The sequence below is a fragment of the Tupaia chinensis genome, unplaced genomic scaffold (genome assembly GCF_000334495.1).
Source record: "Tupaia chinensis unplaced genomic scaffold, TupChi_1.0 Scaffold000278_1, whole genome shotgun sequence".
In the NCBI taxonomy this organism is placed as follows: domain Eukaryota; kingdom Metazoa; phylum Chordata; class Mammalia; order Scandentia; family Tupaiidae; genus Tupaia; species Tupaia belangeri.
In genome coordinates this window covers 1112061-1121939 of record NW_006159761.1, presented here as the reverse complement: position 1 = coordinate 1121939, position 9879 = coordinate 1112061, and the positions used below count along the sequence as shown (strand labels likewise).

At 39.4% G+C, this 9879-nt stretch overlaps 1 pseudogene; it reads left to right on the top strand.

Moving 5' to 3' along the window:
• LOC102484164 (gamma-taxilin-like) overlaps positions 1 to 9879 on the top strand; it is a 44499-nt pseudogene that overhangs the window by 33907 nt on the left and 713 nt on the right.

Genomic DNA, 9879 nt, shown 5'->3' with positions numbered 1-9879 from the left:
GACAGTGTTTTTTTGTTTTTTGGGTTTTTTTTTTTTTTTTGTAGTCCATCAATCAATAAGGTGCCTCAGCCACAGATGGTATTTCTAACCAGTGTTCCCCTCCTGCCACCCCCACACCTCCCAGTGCCCCACTTCCAATGCGCACAAGAGGGTAGGGAGTTTTCTGCATCTTAGGCTCACATTGGTGTGTCTTCCTATGATCTGAAGCTCAGTCTTTACACAAAATATTGTACTGCATTATTATCTAACTGCTTAAAGTACCATCCCTCCTGAACTAAAACTGTAAGCTCCTACAGCTCAGGACTGTATCTCTGCATGCCAGAAAGAGCCAACAGCACACACTGAAAACTCTGTGCATTGCCAAATGAACCTATTCTTTGTGACGTCAAGATAATTCCCATGGGAGCATTTTCTCATCACAAAGTCTTCATTTCACACTCAGTCCCTAACCATGCAAAGGGAGAAGGGTCCTATGTCATTGGCTTCTTCCCAGGTCCCTTCATCTTGTGGAGAGCTCAAGAGAAAATGCAAGTAAATTTTTTCAACCCAAATTTTATTTCCCTTTAAATTTTTTGCCAGAGTGCTTATGCACTCACCAGAGGTGGAGGAAAGAAAGCACTCCTGTGGAATCTAGTCATGCTGCAATCCCTTTCCTCCAGTTTCCCATCCTATCAGGATTTGGGGTATGCATACACACATGCCTGTTGTGTTTTTCAAGCTGCCTGAGATCTGGCTCCTAGTGAATAGGGCTCAACCATTGTGCTATAGGGCAGGCCCTGCACAGATTCTTTATCACTTCTCACAAATAAGAAGACAGAGCATCCAGTGCCTTGTAAATGATCTGGTATATAGAAGTTACTAAATACATGTCTATTGACTGAATGAATAAATTATTACTTTTTAAGGTAGTGTGATAGACAGAAAATGGAGCCCCAGAGACTCCCCAACTCTGGGTATATTCATCTGGGACTTGTATATTACATTGTAAAACCCTACCTCCTACCCTTTCAAGCCCACCACTCTGTTCTTGTGATTGCCATGTCGACCTGGAAAAGAGGGTGATTTTTGCCTCTAAAAGCATCCCTCACCTTGCACTTGGAGCTGCGCAGTTTTGAGAGACATGAGTCGTCCTCCCCCACCCCCCATGCAACCAGCTTAATCAGTAAACTTCAATAAATTTGGCTGTGTCTGGATGTTCTCCTACTTCTAGCTGAGTAGACAATAGGACAGAGAGAGAAAGAGAGTGATCTCTTTCCTTATAATTTTGCAGCTCTCTGGGCCAATGCTGAAGCAGCTCCACAGATTAGCTGGCTCTCAGGCTAAGTTCCACATACCGCCTGTCTGCCCCATGTGTGGAAAGTCAGAGTGGAGCCTGAGTAGCTGGGAAGAGTGTGCTCCAAGAGAGAAGATGAACGCAGGAGACTGGTTTCTCTCCTCAAATCTCTGCGAGTCAGGCATTTTTTCAACACAGGCATTTCCTGAACACATGTCTTATTGTTGAGAATACAGACTGGCTTCCACAACCTCGATTATGCCCAGTATTCACATTACCCACCCTGTAGGGATGCAGCATTCGTGATTTCATGACGCACAGGCAACTTCTTAATAAATACCTATACCAGGGACTTCAAAAAGTACATAGAAAAAAATTGAATTAAAGTATGCATTCATTTGGGTACCACAGTATTTTGAAATCCACACAGTTTTGTAATGTGCGTGCTCCAGGAGCATTCCGAAGGCGTTTTGTACTAAGAGGCAAAAGGGTCAATGGTATATGTCCCATGAGCAGTGGAATCTGCTCCCCAGGTAAGAACAAAATGCAGAAGAGGGCTCTCCACAGACCCACTAGCAGGGTTGGCGCCCGACTCCGGGTTCCACACTTTTCAGAGCTTTACTTGTTTACTATTTCTTTCATAGTCAAGAGAGAAATAGCATCCCCAACTAGGTCTTGCTATCATAATCCACCCCTACCTTCAAACACCTTGGTTTGTAGGCCAGCACATGCCTGGTATATTCAGGGAGGTCTCTTCATACATTGGCTCAGCTCATGAGGAACCTGGGATATTTCTTCAAAAATCTTAAATGCCTAGCAACTACAATGCTAGGTTACTAATTATTTTTATCAGCTGGACTCCTGGGCGACCTTTAGGGACTATTCTATAAATTATTGTAACTAAGAGTGGATCCAAGCCAACAGACCATGCCTATAAGTCTGGCTGGCAGTGTCCACACTGGTAAAATATGTTTCATGAACACAATAGGGTTCATCTTCACCCTCCACTGAGACCCAAGTCCAGGACTCTGCCCAAGAGTAGGTCTGTGTTTTCCAGTTTGCTACTCCACAGAGATTCAAGGTTACCAGGCCATTTATGCCTGTTTATAAGAGACCGCCAAATCTGTCTCACTTTTATATGCCTTAAACATTAACATACCTGTAGAGGGCACTGCATATGGAAGCCATCTTGAGCTATCTGCCATCTTGAGCTATCCACCATCTTGGAAACCATTAGGCTTCACTTCCTCACTGAGCAAATCATTTCTCAGAAATCATGTGACCAACCATTCTCCCTGGAAGTGGTTGGGTTTCTAGGCAACAGGAGAGATTCACCCACACCAATGATTGGTTCATGCTGTTCTATCTCATTTGCATTTCGGGCAACCAATTGGTGCCCACCAGCTGTATATAACTTGCCATTTTTCCTCAATAAACGGAAGAAGAAGACAGAAGACTTGATCAGCACCTCATATTGTGTGTGCGTGTGTTTGTCCCATCTCTCACTCCCTCTCCCAGGGAACCTGTTCGACTGTCCCCGGGTCGGGACACATACCTAACAACTTCAAAATACCTGACCTCCACTGGGCAAAAATATCCCAATTAGAAAATCCTATTGTGATTACTTAAGCATAATCACTGTGATGATGATCTGTCTTTTCCTCTACTTGAGAGATAGGAGATAAGATGGATTCAACATGGGAATAGGTGAGAGAGAGAAGAGTCTAAGATGGTTCAGTGTCTGGCTTCAGTACTGAGCCGTTCTCTTGGTCAAATAGGAAATGCAAGAAGGATAGCTGATTTGTAGGGAAGGATAATAAGCTCAGATTTTTACCAGCTCAATCCCAGGATACAGGACATTCAGGTGAGTTTACCCAATGAGTAATCAAAAGCAAAGATCTGGAGCTTAGGAGAGAAGCATGACCAAAAAAGCTGGTGGACTATCAAATGGTATGGCCACTCTGGAAGATCATTTCACAGGTTCTTAAAAACTAAACGTGCACTTACTACACAACCAGCAAACTGTCTTTGAGTGTTTATCACAGAAGAATAGGAAACCATGTGTTCACACAAAATCCTTTATGTGGATGTTTAGAGAAAACTGGAAATAACCAAAATGTCCTTCAGTAAGTGGTTAAGCAAATTGTGGGGTATCCACACAGCGGAAGAGTACTGAGCAATAACGACAAGTGAATTATTGATACATGGATGTAACTCAGGGAATTAAGACTGAATGGGGGGAACCAATCTAATGGTACACAGTTCATAACTTTTATTTATTTGTACAACATTTTTTAAATACCAGAATTATAAAGGTAGAGAACAAGTTAGTGACTGCTGTGATTCAGAGTGGGGAATAAGAAAAAGGTGAGGTATAACTATTGGGTCATCAGAAAAGTCGTGACACATTTTTGCATGGAAACATGGAATATAAAGGGGTAGCAGAAAACCTGGTCACTGAAGGGATCTATGTTCTGATCGAGGTAGTGGTTCCATGATCTACGTATGTAATAAAGTGTACAGGCTACGCACACATGCACATAGGTAACATCTGAAGAAACTCTGTGATCACATATAATCTTATAATATTTTATGTTGACTTATTTACTTTTAGTTTTGTTCAATAACAAATTCAGCACGTATTTATTAAGTTCCAAGTTAGAAAAGATTATTGTTTTCACATAGATCAGTCATGTTTGAGATTTTATTTACTAATCTACAAATGGAAAGATAATTGTAAACCTAGAAAAACAAAGAAAGATTAACTGGGTCAAAATATGTAAAGCAGAAGGCATTTATCTGGACATAAACATTAGGACTGCGGCCCACTCTCAGCCCAGAGGAGTATACTGCAGTTGCCCCAAACATGCTTATCAAGGTCTTACGATCCTTGGACAGATTTTAAGGGCAAAAAGCACAAGCAGGAGGGAAAGAAAAGAAAGGGTTATTTGGGACAGGATCAATGACAAGGGTGAAAGGCAGTCTCTGGGCAGATGTCTTCAGAAGCCACATCAGGTGGCAGTGCTCTTTGTACAAGCTGTTCTGGCAGAGTTCTTTAGATAATCTTGTTATCAGGCATGCTAGCATGAAAATCACCTCCTTCAGGGCCTTCCTCTACTCAATGTAGTTAGCTGTTAGCACAAATCGACATAAACGACATTTTGATTCTGAAAAACTTTCACATAATTATAATGTACTAAGTTTTGTGATAGAAGTGTTAGTGAACAGAGGACCTTAATCCAATCTGGGACCTTGGGAAAGTTACTTATAAGATTAAAATGAACATGTAAATATAATGATTCTTGCTATTTTCCCTCTCCTCAGTTGTCCACCCTTACAGATGACAAACTCCCATTCTCAAAGTCAAGGATATTGCCCAGTTTAAATTAATCCAATGTCTGTCTTTGACTTGGAAGCTGTTCATTAAGCTTGGGGACCAATTCCCAAACATGGTCCCTTCTTTGGAAACATGAAGCAATGAGCTGAGGAGCTCACAGACAAGGGGTGAAGAGCCAAAGTCGTCAGTACGCACAGGAAACACCTTGTCCACCTACACTGTTCAATTTTATTACTATGTTAGTCACTGCAAGTATTTTCTGATTGCTATGGCAATAGATGCTTTAAAACAAGTCTTCATTAAGAATTGTCACACCATTGTCTCCGTCAAAACCACCAGCTTTTTTCTATAAATGGTATTCACATTTATAGAAACGCCCAATTCCAAGAAGACAAGGAGACCTCTGAACTTTCTAAATGGGAACTCCAAGCTTCTGGTCTGAAAGGGAAGCAGCTTGGCAAGATGACCAACCACTGCCACAGAAAATGTGGAGTCCAATCTTAGACTTACAAAGTAGGTGGAAATTAGCCAGGCAAAGATGGACACATCCGGGGGGCAGGGGAAACACAGAAGTCAAGAGGGCATGAATAGACACTGCATGGTTCAAACCAAGAGGAATTTGGAGAGACCTGGCTAGTGAAGTGAAGGCAGAGAAGGATGTGGGAGTAGCTTGTAGATCCTGCAAAGTACTTGGGCCTCATCCCAGTACTTTGTAATGAGAAGCGGTGAAGTGATCTTTCATTTATTCACTTACCAAATATTGTTTAAGAGCCCATTGTATTCAGGGAGACCCTCTAAGAAGGAAGGCTATAGCAGTTGATAGAATGGAAAAAATCCCAGATTTCACAGAACTGACATTCCAGAGAGGGAGAAGTAGACAATAAATAACTAAACAAATCATTAAATAGGTGGCATCAGATGATAGCATCTTCTGGAAGAAACCAAATCAAAGAAATGGAGAATGACAGGTGAGGGTCCAGCAGGTGACATAGTGGTTAAAGCACTGTACTCCCATGTGGCAAACTGCAGTTCTAGTCCCAAACCTAGTGACTTGAAACATGCCAGTCTCATGGGTGTGCATGCTCAAAATCCCAAGAAGAGAATGCAGGAGGAGGGATTGCAGTGTGGCTATCCCCTCTGGGGAGTGATTTCTCACTTTCTATCTCTCTTTCTCCCTGGCAAGCATACACACCCTATGGCAAAATATAGTCCTAGAAGTGATAAATTAATGCAGTAAAATGGAAATATAGGGAGTTAATATATAAACATCTATAGCCAGTGGTGTGATGGTTAAAACCTCTGATCCTTGTGTGTCCGGCAGCATGTTTCAAGTCCTGGACACAGTGGCTTAAAAAAACAAGCTGGGCATGTATGTGTGTATGCCCAAAATCCTGAGAAGAGAACAAGGAGACGAGATTGGGATGTAGCCATTTCTCCTGGGGATGCTTTCTCATTTTTCCTTTCTCTCTCTCTCGTTCTCTCTCTGTCAAGCGCATATGCCCTAGAGCAAAAATATTTTTATTTACATGTAATCATCGTGTGTCTTTAAAGCATGCAATATGGGTTCTCAAAGTATAAATGCATTGCCTGTCAAGCAAGTCAAAGATATTACCATACATAATACCTTTTCATTCTTGAGTCTGTCAACTTTATTTTCCTGAGTCCCTCCCTCGCACCCCTAACTGTCCACTTCCTCCTATACACTTGGCTGTCTGCTAGTATATCTTCCAATCTTTCAGTTTCTACCATAAAGCACAGACATTTGGTTTATATTGGTCATGTACATATAAAGTCTATCTACATTTTTGTGTATTCATATTTCTATATTCATCTACTTTGTATCAAATGACAAGGTCTTATTGTTTTTTTATGACTGAGTAGTATTCTATAGTGTATATGAGTCACATTTTTTTCCTTTTTCTTTTTCTTTTAGAGAGAGATTTTTGCTATAGGGTGCATATGCTCACTAGAAAGGCAGAGAGAAACAGAGAGACAAAAATCAAGAAATCATGCCCTGGGAGGTATGGTCACACCACAATCTCTTCTCCATTCTCCTCTCAGTATCTTGAGCACATATGCACACATACCTGGCATGAGTTTTAAGTCACTGGGTCCAGGACTTGAGCTGCGGTCAACCACATGGAAGTCCAGCAACATAATCATTATGCCATCTGTTGGTCCCTGTGCCACATTTTTTCAATCCAGTCATCTATTCTTAGGTATTTAGGTTGATTCTGTCTTAGCAATTGTGAAGAATGCTGCAATAAAGATAAGTGTGCAACAATCTTTCCAACTGAGTGTTTTCCAATTCTTTGGATAAGTACCAAAGAGTGGTACCAGTGGGTCACATGGGAGTTCTATTTGTAGGTTTTCAAGGTGCCCTCATATTGTTTTCCACAGTGGTCATACTAGTTTACATTCTTGCCAACAGTCTAGAAGGGTCCTCCTTTCACCACAGCACACCAGCACTTGTTGTTCCTTATTTTTTTGATCATAGCCATTATAACTGGGGTTAAAAGGTATATCATTGTTTTGACTTGCTTTTCCTTTATGATAAGAGATGATATGCCTTTTTCATATGCCTTTTGGCCATGTATATGTCTTCCTTGAAATATGTTCAACCCATTTTCAAGACTTTAAAAAATAAAATCTATAACCTGAACTGAAAAAAGTAATTCCATTTATAATAGCCACAATAGATAAATAAATAAAAATACCTAGGACTAAACTTAACCAAAGAGGTAAAAGAACTCTATAGGGAAAACTATGAAAATCTTTAAAAAATTGAGTATGATACCAAAAAATGGAAAGACATCCTGTGTTCTTCTTGGATTGGAAGAATCAATTTACAAAAATGTCAATTTTATTCAAATTATTTTATAAACTCAATGTGATTCTGATTATCAGTGACATTCTTCACAGAAATAGAAAAACAATTATAAAATTTATCTGGTATCCCAAAATGCCCCATATTACCGAGGAAATACTGTGCAATAAAAGAATAAAGTAAGAGGCATCTTACTACCTGATCTTGAAATATATTGCAAGGCTATTATAATGAAAACAGCATGGTACTGACACTCCCATATGACTCAATAATCTCACTTCTTGGCCACAAATACGGACACATATACCAATGGAACAAGATACAGAATTCAGAAATAAACCTCAAGACATACAGCAAACTTATCTTTGATGAAGAGCACAAGACTGTGGGGTAAAGAAAGTCTTTTCAGAAAATAGCACTAGAAGACCTGAAGAAAAATTAAATGAAATCCCCATCTCTCATCCTTAATAAAAATCACTCAAAATGTATCAAAGATCTAAATGTAAAGCATAAAACTATAAAACTCTTGATGGAAAACACAGGGGATATACTTGAATATATTGGAGTAGACAAAAATTTCTTAAGGAAGACCCCTAAAGTACAGACAATAACCCGAAAATAGACAAGCAGGATTTCATCAAGTTAAAAAAAAGTCGGCATAGCAAATAGAGTGAAGAGACAATCCTCAGAATGGGAGAAAATATTTTCAAACTATGCTTCTGATAAGGGATTAATAACCAGAATATATAGAGAACTCAAGCATCTCAGCACCCACTAAAAAAGAATAATCCAATTTAAAAATGGGTAAATAAGCTGAACAGACAACTCTCTAAGGAAGACATATAAATGGCTAAAATGCATGTGAAAAGCCGTTCAATATTTCTGATCATAGGGTAAATGTAAATCAAAACCACAATGAGAAACCAATTAACTCTAGTCAAAATGGCTACAATGAAAACAAAATTTAAAAAACAAACAAACAAACAACAAAAAAAACCTAATAAGGAACAAGTACTATCAAGGCTGTGCTGATAGCCCCCACACCCCATGCTGCTGGTGGGAATACAAATTAGTATGACCACTGTGGAAAACAATATAAAGGCTCCTCAAAAATCTACAAATAGGACTCCCATATCACCCACTAATCCCACTCCTTGGTATTTATCCAAAGGATAGGAAAACACTCAGTTGGAAAGACACTTGCATGCTCATGTTTATTGAAGCATTCTTCACAATCACTAAGACATGGTATCAACCTAAATATCCTAGAAAGAATGACTGGATTGAAAAAATGTGGCACATATACACTATGGAATATTACTCAGTCGTAAAGAAAAACGAGACCCTGTCATTTGATACAAAGTGGATGAACATACAAGATTTAATGCTACACTAAGTAAACCAGACTATGAAAGACAAGCACTGTATATCCCTGTTCTTCGTTGAAAATGATGTACATGGTAATATTCTTGATTTGATCATCACATACTACATGCATATTTTTAAAAACCATAATGTATGATACAGGAATGTATAGCAATTACATCTAAATTTTAAAAATCATTAAATTTTTAAAAAATTAAAGAAATAAGAAAAGGGGTGGTGAAGCCAGTAAAGCTGACCTCGTGAAGAGGATATGGCTTGGAGTTAGCTAAGACCTGATGGTTGGACTGACACATGGCTGCAGCAGAAGTTTTTAATTGGCACCATGGAAGAAGTTAAAATTTGTAGGATGTGGTAAAAGTAGATATGTTCTATAATTCTAAATCAAATTATATTCCTCAACATCAAGATTCAAATTGTGGCACAAGTAACAAGTATTCGTGGAAGGAAGGTAAAGGCAACAACTTTATAACCAAGAACAAGAATTTGGTGAGGCCAGCTTTCTCCCCAGAAGAACTAATAAAGGAACTCAGATCAAGAAGCTCAGTCAGATCCCCCTGATTATTGGTGAGATTTAGAATGGAACAAAAACAAAGAGAAACCCTTAGGAAAAGAAGTTTATTATTGATGCAAGCCCTAGACATTCTTTCAACTCCAGAGGAGAAGCTGGCAGCTTTCTGTAAGAAATACACAGATCCTCTGGAGGAGAACAGAAACATTCAGAAGCAAATAAGATTTTTCAAAAGAAGAAAGCCCAGATTTTGAAAGAGAAAGTTTACTTGCAAAGTGAGCACAGCAGGGCTATCTTGGATAGAAGTAAACTTGAGTCTCTTTGCAGGGAACTTCTGCATCAAAGTAAGATGTTAAAGGAAGAAAATATGCAGCAAACAAGGTTGGCAGAAGATAATCATAAAGAAGCAACTGCATATTTTCAGATTACTTTGAACGAAATCCAAGCACAACTGAAAAAACGTGACATCCACACCACAAACTGCGACAGAACACTGAACTGGGGGGGGTGGGGAGCTGGAGGAACTCATCAAACAGTACACACTGAGG